General features: G+C 42.9%; 1 protein-coding gene across 2 annotated transcripts in view; it reads left to right on the forward strand.

The window, feature by feature from the left end:
* The first annotated feature begins 335 nt into the window (after nucleotides 1-335).
* Nucleotides 336-17,683, forward strand: part of Adgrl2 (adhesion G protein-coupled receptor L2) — a 256,854-nt gene continuing 239,506 nt past the window's right edge. The window contains exon 1 of one of the 2 annotated variants that reach the window (XM_050149429.1): nucleotides 336-550. The gene's annotated coding sequence lies outside the window, so the exon portion shown is untranslated. Of the gene's footprint in view, nucleotides 551-4,556; nucleotides 4,697-17,683 lie in introns of those variants that run through there. The other variant, XM_050149430.1, reaches the window with a different exon arrangement.

The raw sequence follows: 17,683 nt of genomic DNA on the forward strand, positions 1-17,683 counted from the left end.
TTTTTGCTAACTGGCTAATTAGAAGAGGACGGTTTGCAAAAAGGAAACAAACAGAAAGCCGTCGAACTGCCCAGTCCTGCTTCCCGCAGCCCAATCCTGATTCAGCAAATAGGTATTTGCCAGTAGCGACGGGCATTGTGTACGACAATGACTGTGCTACTTAACTCTCGATACTGTTCCCACACCTCAGCGAGCTGAGCCCTGTGCGTGGGTACCTCATGAAGTCACCGGGTGCCTGAGCGCAATATTGAAAGCAAAGGGGGTGAAGAGAGTTTAAAGACTAGTGGAACTGGCTACATAATGGCAGCCACGCCCATCTCTTAAAAAGTACTTGGCAACGAAATTCGTGCCAATATGACACCTGTCTGCGTAGGAAATTCATGATGGGCCAGAAAGGCAGGCTTCAGAGGATTCCAGTAGTGGTGTTGTGACTGGTCTGGTCAGCAGCCTCTCCCAGAAGGGCTCAGGACTCCTCTCTTGGACTACTTGTCTCAGTTTGAAAGCAGCTAATAGCGGTGGCATTCTGTGTGGACCCAGGACTCCTGATAAGGTAAGGCCCATTCAGTTCTTGTTGCGAGCTTAGAGGTGCATTATAAATGTCCTCCGAGAACTCGCCTTTCACTTGTAGATTACTAGGACAAACCTGGAGCGTGGTTCAACATCCTGAACTGGAGGGAAAGAACTGTTTGGCGCTTGCTCTACAAAAGAGACAGCCAGTCCGGGCAGGAGCAGTCTGTGCCTTTTCTGTCTAATGGGATGCAGAGAAATGAGGAGGAGGGTGAATGGTGCCTGAGTGGTGGGGAGTGACATCAGGGAAATGTGTCAAAACTGCTCCTCTCCAGGGGCCCTATGGCGGGGGTAGGGGGTAGGGGGTGGTGGTGGTAACTACCCACATCCAGAGATTTAAATTTATGAAAGCGAAACATAGCGATATCTTAATTACTCCAAGGATGTCTTTTTAAAAGAATTGTCGCAGAAGGAGTTCCTTCAGAGGAAGCGAGAAACCAGAGGAGATGGCTTGATTGCAGAAGAGCCCAGGAAAGCCTTCTGTCCTAGGAGTGTTAATGTTCAGAGATCTCCTCGGCAAATACGAGTCTCCGTTTCAATTCTGTTCTATTTGATGAGGACTCAGAAAGTCTTAATCAAATCTAGCAGTCATCACCGCTTCTCTCTCTCCTAATCTCCCTGATCTTGAATGGTGTAAGCCAGAGCTCTGAAAGTAAAACACCATTTGTTATAGCCTTTTCAAAATTAGGACTAAGCCCATCAAAACTAATTGTTTGTTAACATCAAATAAACAAAAATTTTAAGTTTGATGAATTGTTTGTAAGCTCTAATCAAGTGGGCGGAGTCATCTGAGAGGGGGGGGGAACCCGCTGGAACAATATGTGTAATTTGTCTGCGTTATTATTTGAGATAATTACAAAGCAAGCGTTCAGAAGCTGTCCTTTATCTTATACCATGCATGGGGGAGGGGGCAAAGCAGAATGCCACCCAGCTATTGTCAGCTTCTCTCCAAAAATATTGCCGGATTCACAACTGTCAAACATGAACACCCCGGAGAAGACCGGGGACGGACGTGTCACATTGAATGCAGAGTGATGACTTCATAGGCAGGCAAAGCGGGGAGAGAGGACCAGTTTGCAGTCACAGAGAAATCAGCTTTAATTAATTTGAGTGCCAGCTCTGTGTATAATTACCCAGCGTGAGAGTTTGCATGCAAATGCGGAAATGCTGATTCTTCAAATACTTGCACTTGTTCGTTAATACGTTGGGACTAAGCAGACCTGGCAAGCAGACAGGGGGACAGCACACTGTGCCTGCAGGCTCGTTCCCATCATATTGTACTTAGCAAGCAGACTTCAGATGTTTCTTCTTGCTTTAAATAATACGCACAAAAATCCGTCTGATGTTTTTTTTTTTCAGTGACATACCTCGCTTTCTTTTCGATTAAAATAAAATGTTTGGGTATTTATAAAAGTGGGGGAGGGCACAGTAAATGTCACCACCGTGACACTGATTTATCAGTGTTTGACCAGGTTTCTCAGCGCTTGTACCCAACATTTCACATAACTGTCAAACCCGATCATGCTTTGTAAATGGTGAAACAGCATTTTAAAAAGTGTAAATTTACAATTAAACTCTGGGAGAAACTAGGTGCTGAGCACGACTGGACTGTCTCCTAGTCTATGAAATCCAGTCTATTGTAGCCAGCCTCAGCCAGGGCCAGAGGCTTCAGGCCAAAAAACTGCTGGCTTCTTTCTGTAAGTATTTAATTACAGTAAGTCCAGGGGTCAGAGCCTCCACTCTGCCCTTTGAATCTTACCAGAGATCAGGTGCAACCAAATTCCTAAGCATTTTAAGCACATCCTACAGGGACAATCTATCTACATTACAACCCCAACGGTATATGATGCTCCCTTCAGAAGATGGTATAGGTATTTCCCTATGCCATCTTAGGGCACTTGGTCAAACTCCACGTGTTTCACTTTGTCGCACCAACACTGTTTCCTTGCCAACACATGTGCAAATGTTCGTGATGCACCTTCCCTGCCGTACATCCCACAGCACAGGAGAGCGAGCAAGGTAGACTCAGTCCCCACCTCACAACTCAGGTTCTCCAGGAAACAAGGTTAGCATTACTACCCTGGAGAGCCTGGGAGACTGATTCATTTTCAGCCAATCGTTTACCCTTGTCCTTATATAAGACAGAGGGTCCTACCTCCATTTTAAGATCTAAAGTAAATTATGAAAACCATGTGAAGTAGTTTCTTAAGAAAGCCCAAAAGTTTTCTGGGAAATAAACTGAGGAGAAAGTTTTTAATATCATTTCCCAAAAGTCTATGTCTTAAACAATAGTCGTACCTCCAGAAACAAAAATAGGCATAGCCTGTATCTGGATACGGGACATTTCTCATTCGTCTTGACCTATGGCAGGCAGAATCTGAAATACTGGCTTTCCACAGTTGTGAGTTGCTAATGCCCTGGACTTGAAAAATGTGTCTTCATGAGGCTATCATGATCAGACATCCACTATCTGAAAGCAAAAATAAATATGGGCTCAAAGTAATTAGTATATGTATGTTTAAAAAAATACTACACCTCGATTTCAATATTTAACGATTTTTATTTGTTTTCCATGTGGGCTGGTATCTACCACTAAGCTATGTTCCTATTCCTCTTGTTACTTATACATTTTATGAGAGTCTTGGTGTGAGTGCACACATGTTGTACATACATGTGGGCACACATGTTGTGTGGATAAACATACTTTTGTGTATGCAAGTATGTACAAGCCCTAAGTTGACATTAGGTGTTTTCTTCAGTCACTCTACACTTTATTAAGGCAGGGTCTCTCGTGCGCCCAGAGCTTTCCAAGTCCAGCTAGTCAAGCTGGGGAGCTTGTTCCAGAAATCTCCTAGCTATGCCTCATGAATTAGGGGATTAGGGACAGCCACTGAAGCTACCTTGCGTTTAGAGGAATGTTTGGGATCTGAGTACCCTCCTCACCCCTGCACAGCAAGTGCTATTGTCTGCTGAACCACCTCCCCAGACCCTAGTTATGTAGTTTAAATAGGTGGGGTTACATACGGTCATTTCATGCTCGTTTATAGTGCCCTCTGATCTTTCTGCTTTTATTTTGAGACAGACTCTCATTAAATTGCCAGGCCTAGGGTTGCCTTGAACTTACAATCTTTCCAGTCTCCTGAGAAGCTGAGAATGCAAGACTGTACTACTAACCCCAGGAAAACAAAGCAAAACAAAAGGCAATGTGACTTCATTTTTAAGGAGACAAAATATCCAGCAATTCAAGAGCAATTAGCAGGGAGGTGTATTGCTAATGGGACTGAAATTGGGGAAAGACCAGTGAGTCAAAGCAGCTGCAATGTAGTTTGTCTTGTTCTTGTCGTGCCCAGAGAGGGGACTAGAAGGGGATCATGACAGAGCAAAGTCTGAGGCTGGGGGAAGGAGAGTTGTGAGGACCCCTTTGATCTTGGTAAGGACATGGGTGAGGTCATCTCCTGGGAACTGAGGGAAGGTGGACATCACACAGTCATTAAAATGACTCTACCTTCCTGCAGAAGAGAAGAAACTGCAAACCAATTTGCAAATTTTAAAATTAAATTGGGAGGGGGAAATGAAGGAAAAAAAAGAGAAATGTAAAGTTTTTCTTAGAGGTCCCCTTTAGCCACAGTAAAGTAAGAAGTGAGACCAAATTTGCAATCAGCTATTAAAGGCTTTATACGTTTTGTGTTTTCCAGTCTCAGGGCACAAAGAGTTTTCTGTTTTATCAGTGGGCAGGCTTGTCATTCACATCAAGGAATTGTGGGGAAGGTATATGTATATGGAGCAAGCTGCAAAGGGTTTGTCTTCAGAGAAACCGTCCCTTCCCGCCCAGCCTTCTGCTAACCTTTGGCCTTGCTGCAGTGACGGGAGGCACTTACGTAACCACAGTCCTGCGTGCAGCTGGCTCAGGACTTCCTTTAGGCACATACCTTCCTCCTTACCTGCCTGTGCCTGAAAACACACCCATGCACCATCAGATAGAGAGAGCAGGCTCCAAATGCGTGACTTCTGCTCTCCTTGTCTGGAATGACCATCGTCATTTTAGGACAGGGACATTCAGACACAGAGCTAGCTCTTCCGGTTTGCCTGCCTAAAGACACAAGCAGAGGACAGCATTATTCATTGAAAGGTATGCCAGTGGGCCCAGGGCATCCTCTGGGTGTGACAGGCTTGAACATGGCATAATTGGGGCACAGAATATTATGAGGGAGGGAGGGACTGCTGGGTGGGTGGATGGATGATTGGAGGTGGTAGGCGAAAGAACAGAGGAGAGCAGAGTACTGCTGGTCTGGTACTAGCTGTTTCCTGCAAGGTCTTATGTACGTTATGTTGGCCTCCAGCTTGCTAAGTGTCCAATGCTTACCTTGATCCTCTTCCTTCCACCTCTCAAGTGCCAGGATCATAAGTCTAAACCAAGACAACCAAAACCTACTGGCTGCTTTTCTGTATCTCTTCTCCCCCTCCCCCATTGTCTTTACTATATGCTTCCAAACCTTTTCCAGAAACCAAATCTCAGGGTTCTGTTGGCCTGTTAATGGAGTGTGTAGCATTTAGCCAGTGGGGGGAATATTAAAGATCTTTAAACAATGGAATGACTATAATCTAAAATCAAAGAATCTTGAACATCAATTTATGTAGAGAACTGCCCCATGTACAGGTATTTGAGGGGAAAGACATCAGGCCTTTCTTGTGTGTCCTCTTTGGAAGTCAAACCTCTTAGACTCCAACACCTGAGGTTGACACCAGCAAGAGGTTAACAGAAAAGACATTTATTCCCTTGGGAAAGCACAGAGTATTGGCAAAGCAAATGTCTGGAGCAAATGAATTTAGCTATGGGAATGCATATAAATATGAGCAAAACTGCATTTCACGAGAATCTTACTGGCAGTAATGTGTGAATCTGTGCAGATGAAGAAAGACCTTGAAGAGCATTAAAGAGACTGTTGAGAGAGAAAGTGCAGAAGAGGCTGGAAACAGTGGAAATCCCCCAGAGGAGGAATTGGTGATTTGCACATAAGCGCGGAAAGAGACGGGGAAGTTGTCATATCTGCTTTTAAAGCTTGGAGACAGCTTATTTAAAATCAAAAAAAAAAAAAAAAAAAAAAAAACAGGATAAAGGTTGAAAAAGCACACAGGAAGCTAAGGCAAGTAGATCTCTCTGAATTTGAGGCCACCCTGATCTATATATCAAATCCGAGGCTAGCCACAGCTGGACAGTAGGATTTTCAATAAAAATAAAAATAAAATAAAGGAGAGATGAGGGAATGGACACATGGGAGAGAAGACAATCAGAATGGGCTGCATTGTTTTGGGGGGTGCAGTTCAAAACTCATATCCAGAGCGGTAGCCCAAAGAATAGACAAGATTGTCAAGGGAGAGGATCAACCCAACATAGATTCCATGTACAGAGACTGGGAGAGGTTGGTGAGTGGAGTTGATCCTACAGGTTCCAAAGGAAAACTTGAAGGTCTGGTAAAGGAAGAGGACAAGGGATGGGCAGTTTCTGGAAGAAAGGCCTGATCTGCGGGCAAGCAGGAGACACAGACAGATGTCATAATGGCTTAGTCACTGGTGACTTTCGGGAGAGACTCGGTGAAAGCCAGTTTCTTTCCTGGGAAGAGAAGGCAGATGCTGGTAGTAAGACTTGCTGACCATCTCTCCTTACTCTGGAAACTGAAATGAAGCAGCAGGATGCTTTCTGGGAACTCACTCTAAGAGAGAGGACCAGAAGAGGGCAGGCAGCTGCGGAGCGAGGCCACAGCCCCATGTCTCTACCCTGAGCTGTTGTTGTCTTGGTTTCTCTCTGGTTCACCCTTAGTCCATCAACTAAAGGTGGGTGGCAGGCAATTAATGGAGACGAGCAGATGATATTCGGTGACTCAGGCTGTAAATGACAGGCAGGTACTTCCTACAATTCATGCTTTGGAATCAGGGGAATTTTCCCCTAAGAAAATCACCTCGACTCCACCCATTTGTTTCTGGTCAACTTTATCTCTTAGGATGTGGCCTCTCTTTGGTATAGGCCTAAGTGCAAATTCCTATGTCACGTGACTAGCCTGTTTGGATCCCTTTCGTGTCAAGGTGCGGCCCCCAGTCCTGGTGACTGTTAAAGGCTACAGAATTCTCAGTGTTGTTTGCCTATTTAAGTAGCAAAGTCAGCGCTCAGTTTCCTAGCTCTTTTATGACTAGCTTAAGAATGTGTGAATCTAGAAAATTCTAAATGTATGCCTGTCTTCCTTTGGCCTTTTATTCTGAATATATCTGTTTTCTTTGGCATCCACATATTCAGTGCTCTGTGTATTCATAGCAGTCGGCTAGCAAATCGCACCATATTACCTGGGAGAAGGAAATTATTTTTCTCCCTATTCAAATACATTTTTATTAGCCACGCACAAATTGGCTTCACCTATACACAGAGGCTTGCTTACATGAGCAGCTGAGGTGTGGTGTCTAGATGGTTGGAAGAGAATATAATTATGTGTTTATGTGCTAGGTAATCTCAGTGTTATCAGAGAGTTACGGCTGAGGAATATGAATGATCCACATGCCATGTCAACAGTGTTGCATCGCGTAGCCTTGGCGTTCTTTCCAAAACATGAGGGGCCTCTTCCTGTGTCTAGCCTCAGTATCTCTCTTTAGTTTTATGCCTTTGTCATTCATACAAAGCTGGATAATTCTGTTTGTATATACAATGTATGTATAATCTCACTCTCCCCTCCATCTCTTTCTCCTCTCCTCTCTCCCTCATTCTCTATCTCCTTCTCTTTGCCCCATCTCTCTCTCTCCGTCCATCTGTCTGTCTGTCTGCTTTCTCTAGCCCCCTCTCCTCCCCTCCTAAGCGCACAGGGAGGCACCTTCATAAAGTTGCCCTGCATGGTTGTTGGTTTATCTGTCAAAGAAATTCATTACCAAGAGAATGCTTTGCTTTATATGTTCACTAAATTTTTTTAAAAAATGTTTTTTCATTATATTTATGCAAACGTAACTTGGCTAGCTCATAATTTACCAAATGCAAGCATTTGTCAGGGTTATTTCCAATCACTCAGGGGGGAGAAAAGTGCCTTGTGTATTTTGATTATTTAAAGCAATTTTGTTTCCATTATGAGTGTGTGCTGCCAGAACAGCATGACTGTCTGGATGGAGGAAGCGGGAGTACGGCTGATTTTCCTGCCTGCATCTGCAGAAGCACTGATTGTTTAACCAGTGTACAGAGAGAGATGAGGGCAGGAATGCTTTAGCGCGTGTTTATTCTCCTTGGCACTTTAGAAGAAAGGAAAATTGCGAATGTTCTTGTTTGCATTTAAATTATATACTAGACTTTAAGTTGGGGAACTGCTTAATATTTTGAAACACAAAAATTTGGAAATACATCCCTTAAATAGATGTCTATCCTATGATCTCATTTTATTTCTGAATTTCACTTATTTATTTATTTATTTTTGCAGAGGTTGGGGGTGAGGGTTGGACCTGCACAGACATTATATCAAACTCTGAGAGTCTCAGAGATCAAAATTAGCATTAAAAACTACCTGGCCTTGCAGAAAACTATTTTCTATCCTCAGTAGATGAGCATTTGATTCTCCATAGGGACAGGAAGGGAAACAGCTAACCCACACCAAGGCTTTTGGGTGGCTCATGCGGTTATAGTCTTACAAAGTAAGCATAGGATCCAGGGTATTTGTAGGTTTTTTTCACTTTGTTTTTGTTGTTTCTGTCTACTTGCCGGCAACAGAAAGAGGCGTAAGTATTTTATAATCCTCAAAAATCGTTAAATCCTATCCATAAAGCTGTGACTCATGACGGATTAGAGTTCAGAGGAGGAGAAGATTCACATTCGTTTGGATAGGACGCAACCTGTGGGTCAGGTCTTGGGTGGAGTTTGTTAACTCCGTCAGCACAAATAAAAGGCGAACCTTTATCGGCCAGACGAGACTCGTCACCCCTCTGCTCAGTTGACTGACACCTCTCCCGTGTGTGTGACACGGATTCAGACCACATCCCTTGTCCAGAGCCATTGCTCTGCCTCTCTTTTAAGACAACTCATTTGGTCTGAAGGAGGCAGAATAGCAGTGGCAAAAGACAGAAGAAAACACCACAGGGTTTAATTTAACATTAAATTAAAACAACCCACATTTTTTTCTTTTTTTTAATTTATTTATTACATATTTCTGTCTCTTCCCCACCTCCGCCTCCCCTTTCCCACCCTCTCCCCCAATCATGTCCCCCTCCCTCGTCAGCCCAAAGAGCAATCAGGGCTCTCCGTCCCGTGGGAAGTCCAAGGAAAACCCTCCTCCGTCCAGGTCTCGTAAGGTGAGCATCCAAACAGCCTAGGCTCCCACAAAGCCAATACGTGCAATAGGATCAAAAACCCATTGCCATTGTTCTTGATGTCTCAGTAGTTCTCATTGTCCACTATGTTCAGTGAGACCTGTTTTAACCCAGGCTTTTTCAGACCCAGGTCAGCTGGCCTTGGTAAGTTCCCAATAGAGCATCTCCATTGTCCCAGTGTGAGTGCACCCCTCGTGGTCCTGCGTTCCTTGCTCATGTTCGCTCTCCTTCTGCTCCTGATTTGGACCTTGAGATTTCAGTCCGGTGCTCCAATGTGGGTCTCTGTCTCTGTCTTCTTTCATCGCCTGATGAAGGTTAATATTCAGGAGGATGCCTATATGTTTTTCTTTGGGTTCTCCTTCTTATTTAGCTTCTCTAAGAACCCGAATTATAGGCTCAATGTCCTTTATGTATGGCTAGAAACCAAATATGAGTGAGTACATCCCATGTTCCTCTTTTTGGGTCTGGCTTACCTCACTCAGGATAGTGTTTTCTATTTCCATCCATTTGCCTGCAAATTTCAAGAAGTCCTTGTTTTTTACTGCTGAGTAGTACTCTAATATGTATATATTCCATACTTTCTTCATCCATTCTTCAATTGAAGGGCATCTAGGTTGTTTCCAGGTTCTGGCTATTACAAATAATGCTGCTATGAACCTAGTAGGGCATATATTTTTGTTGCATGATAAGGCCTCTCTTGGGTATATTCCCAAGAGTGGTATTGCTGGGTCCATGGGTAGGTTGATCCCAAATTTTCTGAGAAACCGCCACACTGCTTTCCCGAGTGGTTGTACAAGTTTGCATTCCCACCAGCAATGGATAAGTGTACCCCTTTCTCCACAACCTCTCCAGCATAGGCTATCATTGGTGTTTTTGATTTTAGCCATTCTGACAGGTGTAAGATGGTATCTTAAAGTTGTCTTGATTTGCATTTCCCTGATCGCTAAGGAAGTTGAGCATGACCTTAGGTGTCTTTTGGCCATTTGAACTTCTTCTGTTGAGAGATCTCTGTTCAGCTCAGTGCCCCATTTTATAATTGGGTTGTTTAGCCTTTTACAGTCTAGTTTCTTGAGTTCTTTATATATTTTGGAGGTCAGACCTTTGTCAGTTGCGGGGTTGGTGAAGATCTTCTCCCAGACAGTGGGTTGCCTTTCTGTCTTAGCGACAGTGTCCTTTGCTTTACAGAAGCTTCTCAGTCTCATGAGGTCCCATTTATTCAATGCGGCCCTTACTGTCTGTGCTGCTGATGTTATACGTAGGAAGTGGTCTCCTGTACCCACTTGTTGTAGTGTACTTCCCACTTTCTCTCCTATCAGATTCAGTGTGTTCAGACTGATATTGAGGTCTTTAATCCACTTGGACTTGAGTTTTGTGCATGGTGACAGACATGGATCTATTTTCATTTTTCTACAGATTGAAATCCAGTTTTGCCAGCACAATTTGTTGAAGATACTCTCTTTTTTCCACTGTATACTTTTAGCTCCTTTATCGAAAATCAGGTGCTCATAGGTTTGTGGATTAAAGTCAGGGTCTTCTATACGGTTCCATTGGTCGACTTCTCTGTTTTTATGCCAATACCAAGCAAAACAACCCACATTTAACATACCTCTTGTGTCTGTGGGAAGTTAGAGGGTGGCTCAGGCTACCTAGAACTCTGTCTCTCTACTCCATCACCTTAATACCTCAATACTCCTTCTGTCAATGTGTCTCCTCCATCTCCCACTGAGGCGAAGAGGAACTCAAAATTTTGTTATAGGAAAGTGGAATGAATATTAAAATTACACAAAATGCAACCACAGTGCAATATTTTAAAATGGTCATTATGCTGGCGCTGAAGCGTATCAAGTTGGCCTACGTACGTGAGGCCCTGGATTTTATCTTGAGAACTGAAAAGTAGAAAGTCAAACAAAACTTTGAAAACCTCCTTTGTTTTCTCTTTTGGAATACTTGAAGCCAGGACCTCATAGGAGCCAGCCTCTGTATTCCCTAGGTTGACCTTGAACTTACTCGGCAGTTTAAGCAGACTTTGAACTTCTGGTCTTCTTGCCTCCAGCTTCTTAAATAGCCAGGATTACAGGTTGACTCCATTGGGCCGAGCTTAAAAACATCTTGAAAAGTTCTAAAATTACCCTTTCTCAAGCAATTTATAAGATGTATAAATTGATATTTAAACAAGTACGCTTACCGATGTGACTGTCACAGCACGGGATTGAGGAGAAACAAACTGGTTGCCTGTTCCCTTCACACAACTGATACCTAACTTATTGTGTAACTACTAATGTTTCCTCCGTGAATGTAGATTTAGTTAGTTAATGAATCGTGGTCAAATGGTCCTTGTCTGTTTAAAGTCAGGCAAGTTGGGATCTGAAACCATGTTAGTGAAGTATTAATATTCTGTTATAGAAGCTGGAGAGATGTGTCAGTCATTTAAAAGCTTTTGCTGCTCTTGAAGAGGACTGGAGTTCAGTTCCAAGCACCCCCAAATGACGCAGTTAGCCATAATGCCATCCCTAGGAGATCCAGTGTCCTCTTCTCCCTTCCAAGGACATCCACATTCACGTTTTATACTCACATATGGTCACCCTCTCATCCAGACAAACTTTGTAAGTTAAAACCTGCTTATAGTAAATGCATTGGCAAATCTTACATTTGAAATGACGATTTCCGGAAAGATTATGTGACATCACGGATTGTTCATTTGAGAAATATTGTTTCACTGGCATACGGGGATTTCTTAAATGCCACCGTATTTCATAAATCACATCTAGCAAAGGTATCTGTGGATATCACTCCTAAGCTTATCAGAAAAGTCCGTCTCTACAGCTTGGAAAACGATCAGGCTGGCAGGACAGATTTGCATCTTTCATTAGGTTATGATTTTTATCAGGGCATTCGTATGCTATCGTTGACAGTTTCTCTCACTGGCTGTCTTCCTTGAAGTGATTGGCCTGTCTATTCGTTCGTTACGGAATGGCTCTGCAAAGCCCAAAGTCCTACCACACTGTGTCTGTCCGCTGCTCCTGAAGTAGAGATAAAATTCATAGGAGGAGCATATAGATCGGCTCCCAACAATAACAGTTCACAAATGTTTTCAGCAAGAGAGCGCTGCACAGAGTTGAACTGCACACATGCGTGCATGTGCACGTATGTAACGTATGCACATAAGTATGTGAGCATGCCCTTGTCCACATACACAAAGGCCAGAGGCAGATGCAGATGTGAGAGAACTTTCTCTATTGCTCTTGGCCTCATTGACCAGAGACAGGATATCTACAGCTGGGTGTTTTACCTATGCCAGCTGACAGCTCTGGGATCTGCGGTCTCTGCTCCCACGTGTTGGCATTTAAGGATCTGTTGGGGATTTGAACTCGGGCTCTCACACTTGCGTAGCAAGCTCTCTTGCCCACAGAGTCATCTCTCCAGATGTTGCACTTCATTTTTGATGCACTTCCCCTTTGTCATAAATAGCATTAACAATACATATTCAGAGATTTGGATTTTATGAGTTTTCATCATTCTTGAAAGACATTTTTAATGGAAGTCAGTGGTTTTCAGATTTCTGCATGTTTTATGTTGTTTTTGTTTTTCTACAAGCAGAAGGAAGTTGGGCCATGCGACATGCTTGGTGCCATTGCCTTACTACTAGGTGTTAGCAGCTTTGTATGCCAACCCTTTTTATCTTCAGTACAAATGTCAACACTGTGAAAAAGGCAAATAATGTCTTGGTTTTATTTTTGAAAAGAGATTTTAGTTTGCAACCCGCCCCCACCCCCAGTATGGTCTATGGACACCCTGGGGTCTGCTGCCTTGACATTGAAAACCTGCTGTAGAAATACAAAGCATAAGGGAGAGAGAGGACGGAATACAGATTTTTCAGGGGTGTTGCAGTGCATGTGGTCACAGAGAAAGTGTGGCCTTTTCAGAGCACTCTTTTAGAACGAGGAGACATGACTCAAAGTCTGTGACTCACGGATGCAGCCCGTGCTAGCCACTAACTCACAGTAATCCTCCTGACTCGGCTCCTGAGTGCTGGGATTATAGGTGTTTGAATGTTTTTTGGTGGTGGTGGTAGGACTGGGCTCTAGTCCCTGTAACCCTGAGAACTGAAACAGTGTGACACATACTATTAAATCTTTAAATATTAAAAAAATTCAAACTAGAAACAGATGGATTATCAGGCACTTCAAGGACTCTTCCTCACATGAGGGAATATCTGGGTTCTTCCCAGAGGGCCGAAGGGTAGATATTTCTGCTCTACACTGGGGGGGGGGGGGAACTTTTGTGATGCTCTGACTCATTCTTCCTTAGAGCAAGTAAGCTCATCTGTACAGCGCTGTGGCTGGACCAAATGCTGTCCTGTTGGTACAACAAAGCACTCTAAGGTGTCACACAGTGATAACAATTCCTGCTGTGGGTGCCAGGCACATTCCCAAGTATCTCTCACAGATGCAGCGTCTCAGAGCAGCGTGAGTGTGAAGTGAGAATGGAGAAACAGGTCATGTCTAATGTTTGTGACCAGCTTCCTTTGGTGGATGGTAGAGCTGGGGGCAACAGGGATGGGCACAATTAATGGGTATTTTCTTAGCCCCTGCCACAATGCTGATCACTAAATATAAATCCACCACCTTGAGTAAATGCATAGCAATCTTACACAGTCGTCATAGTATCCCTACTTGTGAGCCTACGCAGACATAATACCATTGCATTGATGTTATCTCAGTGGCTCTATCTCAATAGCTCTACTATTATCCATATGCTCCTGATTGGTCTCAGAGTAGAAAAGTCATTGTCCATGGTCTTACAGTAGTTTGAATCGTGGAAATGTGTACAAATTCTAGTGGGTTTGTCATGAACACTTTAGATATTTCCTCTCATGGTGTCTTAATATTAGGTTAATGTAACTATATAATTTAAACTTAGATATTTTTAAGAGTGAAAACAGGTACTATCAATAATTGTATCAGAGCAAGAAACATAAACTAGATTGTACCAGAAAACCTGGAATAAATATCTACCTTTTATTAGACAAACGTTACTAAGTGCCATCAAACTTCTGAAAAAAAATGAATGCATCTACACACATCTTTGCTTAGAAATATTGACTGAATAGTATATATGCACACACGTGAAGAAATACGTATACTTTTCTCTGTGTGTCTGTATATGTCTCTGCCTGCCTCTCTCTTTCTCGCTCACACACACGTGTTCATACACACAAGATAGTGGCTGCTCATTTCACATTAAATAAATAGAAGGAAGAATGCCCCTGAGTGTGCTTAATATTAAAGAAATAAGTTTTCCTAGAAATTTAAAATTAAGATTAAACAATGAGCATTATTTGATATATATTTTGTACACAATGAAACAGAAGTCTCACACAAGAGTCTAGAGGGGAATAACGAGAGTTTAGAAAACGAACTCGGTATTAAAAGTTAATGCACGTGACAAAGAGCTTACTGACTCAGAGGAGAAAATCCCAAGAAATGTCTCGCATACTTGACGATTTCAAAAATAATGCTATGCCATTAGGAACGCTTTTCACATAACTGTGGCTCCACCTCCCTCCAAACACAGGCATGGGCAAGCTTTCTTTCGTCTCTTATAGTTGCTTCTACTCCAAAATATCCTAAGTCTTCACTTTGTTCCCAGAAAAGAATAGCTGTGATTTCTTTTTCTTTGATACAAGCCTTCTCCCCTCCCAGTTTTTAACATGCTCTGTTCAGTCTTCCTTTCTGTTCTGGTTTGTTCTCTTTTCCTCTACAGTGAATTTACAAAAAGTTAGGCTACTGACACTGTGACGTTGGTTGCTTCTGACCAGGTTTGTTTTCTAAAATAAGCTGATTTAGAAAATTAGCATTTAATTTTTCTTCTATAAAAAAAGTACCATAAACATCTGACCAACCAGAGCATTCAAAAAGCAAGCAAACAAAAACAGAGGAAAAAAATATTACATTTGTTCACAAGCAGTTGGGTTTTTCTTTTTTGTTGTTTTGATTTTGATTCTTAAGAGATATGTATTCATATGGGGCAATGTGTACTAACTTGAACAGACATTAGATCTCAGTCTCACTGGCCCAACATTTTTTTTTTTCTTTTTTAACATCATCAGTCAATACTTTAAAACCATCCTTCTGGAGTCTTATTACTTGGCTGGACATTTTAAAAGGAGACTTTTTTCCTGACTGTGTCTGAACTAATTTGTCATCTTCTGAGGAAGAGTGTACTGAACACTAAGCTTGGCACAATATCTGTGGTCTTCCCCACAATTTACCTTCAGAAGAAGGAAACAGACATACACAGAGCTGCAGACACATCCCACTATCGGAGTCTTGGAATGAGTATGCTTTCCCTCTCTGATTATTCTTTCATTAGCTTTTCATGGGACCAAAAGCACAGGACGTACTGAGGAATAGAAGTCAAAGGACGTAGAGCTCTTTGGCCCACTATGCACACTAGCAGGCCTTGCTTAGCTAATAGCTGAGAGTAACAAGAAGAGCAAGGTGCTGTTCTCATGGGCACCACTCAGCTTTGCAGTGCTGACTTGGGACTAGACGGCCTTAGCACTCTAAAGTGCCAAGACACTGCAACTATTTAGTATTTCATATGAAAATGAAACAGAGGAGCCTAGGCTGAGCTCAGTTGGTGTGCCCAGAGCCCCAGGTTCAATCCCAACACAGCCTGCACTGGGTGTACTGGAACACATCTATAATTCCAGTACTCTGGAAGTGTAAAACTGAGGATCAGACATACAAGGTCATCTTCAGCTATCCAGTAAGAAGATGCAAGGATGAGAAGGGAAGAAGGATGCTTAGAGAACGATATTCTACTGACGCCATTCACTTAGTCTCCAATACGAAGAAAGGTTCATTCATGATAAGTAAAGTTGCTTGGCTGAGCCTCCCAATTCCTGCACGTGACACCCAGCATGGGAAGGAGACAAGCCAAGGGGGACAGGTCTGCACCAAATCCGTCCCACAACAGACTTTGCAAAACTTCACTTGGTTCTTCGGGGGTTAGGGCCACTGTACAAACATAATAACACAGCTCTGTCTGTCATGAGTACTGTATTAGCTCCTGTTCACAAACCATCCAGCCCAGGCCCTGAAAGACAAGGTCTGCATTCATTGGATATTTTCATCCCTCTTGATGTCATTAGCTCGTGTCAGAGTTTTATAATCCAGCAACAAACTAGAAAACCTCTTTTTTTTTTCTCATCCCTATGTGGTTGACACTAAGGGAGAAAAAACAAAATATTCGGTAAAAAGTAGGCACATTATAATCAACTGCGATTCATCAGGATCATACGAAGAACTTTCCAACGCCACCACCAACAAAATTAGAATATAAAACCTATACTAAACTGGCCTAAAACCACCAAAAGCAGCATTAAAGGATTAAAAACACACAAGGAAATCAATATCTGTCCCCAAAAGTATATATAGAAGGTGAGGTACATTTTGTGGTGTTTATGAGCAAGAGTGGAGAGAAGGACATTGTCTGAAGTCATCGAGAACACTGAATTTTCAAAAATATAGGGCAGGGGAATTGTTGTTACCATAGGGCCATGAGGACCTGAGTTCAACCTCAGCATCCCATCTAAAAGACAGGCACAATGTATGCCTGTCAACCCTAACTGGGGATATAGGCAAGGACAAGGAATTCTAAAGCTCCTGGATCAACTGGTCAGTCAGTCTAGAAAAACAGCAAGCTTCAGTTTCAATGAAAGACCCTGTCTCCAAAGGAAAAAAGAAAGAAAAAAAGGAAGGAAGGAAGGAAGGAAGGAAGGAAGGAAGGAAGGAAGGAAGGAAGGAAGGAAGGAAGGAAGGGATCAACTAAGGAAGGCAGTTAGTATCAGTCTCTATAAACTATACACATACACACACACACACACACACACACACACACACACACACACACACCACTCACGCACACATCACAATTCTCACTCTTCCTCTTGAAATAAGGAGAGCAGAGTTACCTCACAGGACTGTTCTGAAGCCTGTACCGGATATGACTTGAAGGTGATTGTCGAAGCCTGTGGAAGGACTTAGTGCTCTTACAATAAGTGTGGGCCTTGCTTCTTTTCCACTGTTGATCCTTGTCATTCTTCTGTTTTTGTTTCTGGCTGTCATTCTGAATTATCAGGACTTCCTAAAGCAGGGGTTGAAAATGGACGCTCCAAGGACACTTGGGTGCGTTCAGCTATTCCAAGAGAAAGGCCTTTTACATGACAGTTCGGAGCCAGTTATGTATGACTTTCTGAAGTAGTTTCCGGGAACCCCTGGACCCCTGGCCGCGTTTTTCTCTCCTTTGGAGAGAGCCACACCATGGTTCCCTGCAGGCTAACTACAAATCAAAGGCCATGTGTCATGTTTTGACATTTCCCTTTCAGAATTCATCTATCTGAGGCATAGTTCATGTGACTAATCTTGTTTGATTTGGCATGAGGTGAACTGTAGGTATGCTTTTTATTTTGACTAAAACTATTGAACATAGCAAAGGGAATATCCCACGCGTGTTAGTCATCCTTGGGTACAAATGCACACAGGCCTGGAGTTCAGCTGCTCTTGCAGGATAATGGATCGCCACAATACCTCAGGTTTAAAGCACATACTTGGTTTGCATGCTGGCTTCGCCTGGAGATGTCTGCCACTGTTGTGAGAGTTTTGGGTTTCCTCTTCCCTGTGCCTGGATTCTCCATTGACACAAATGGGAATTTCACAGGACAATCTATGGAACCCAGACGACAGTAGCGGGAGAAAAATGCGTTTTATATGCTACCCGACAG

The sequence above is a fragment of the Alexandromys fortis genome, unplaced genomic scaffold (assembly GCF_014885135.2).
Source record: "Alexandromys fortis isolate MF-2015 unplaced genomic scaffold, M_Fortis_MF-2015_v1.1 scaffold_68, whole genome shotgun sequence".
In the NCBI taxonomy this organism is placed as follows: Eukaryota; Metazoa; Chordata; class Mammalia; order Rodentia; family Cricetidae; genus Alexandromys; species Alexandromys fortis.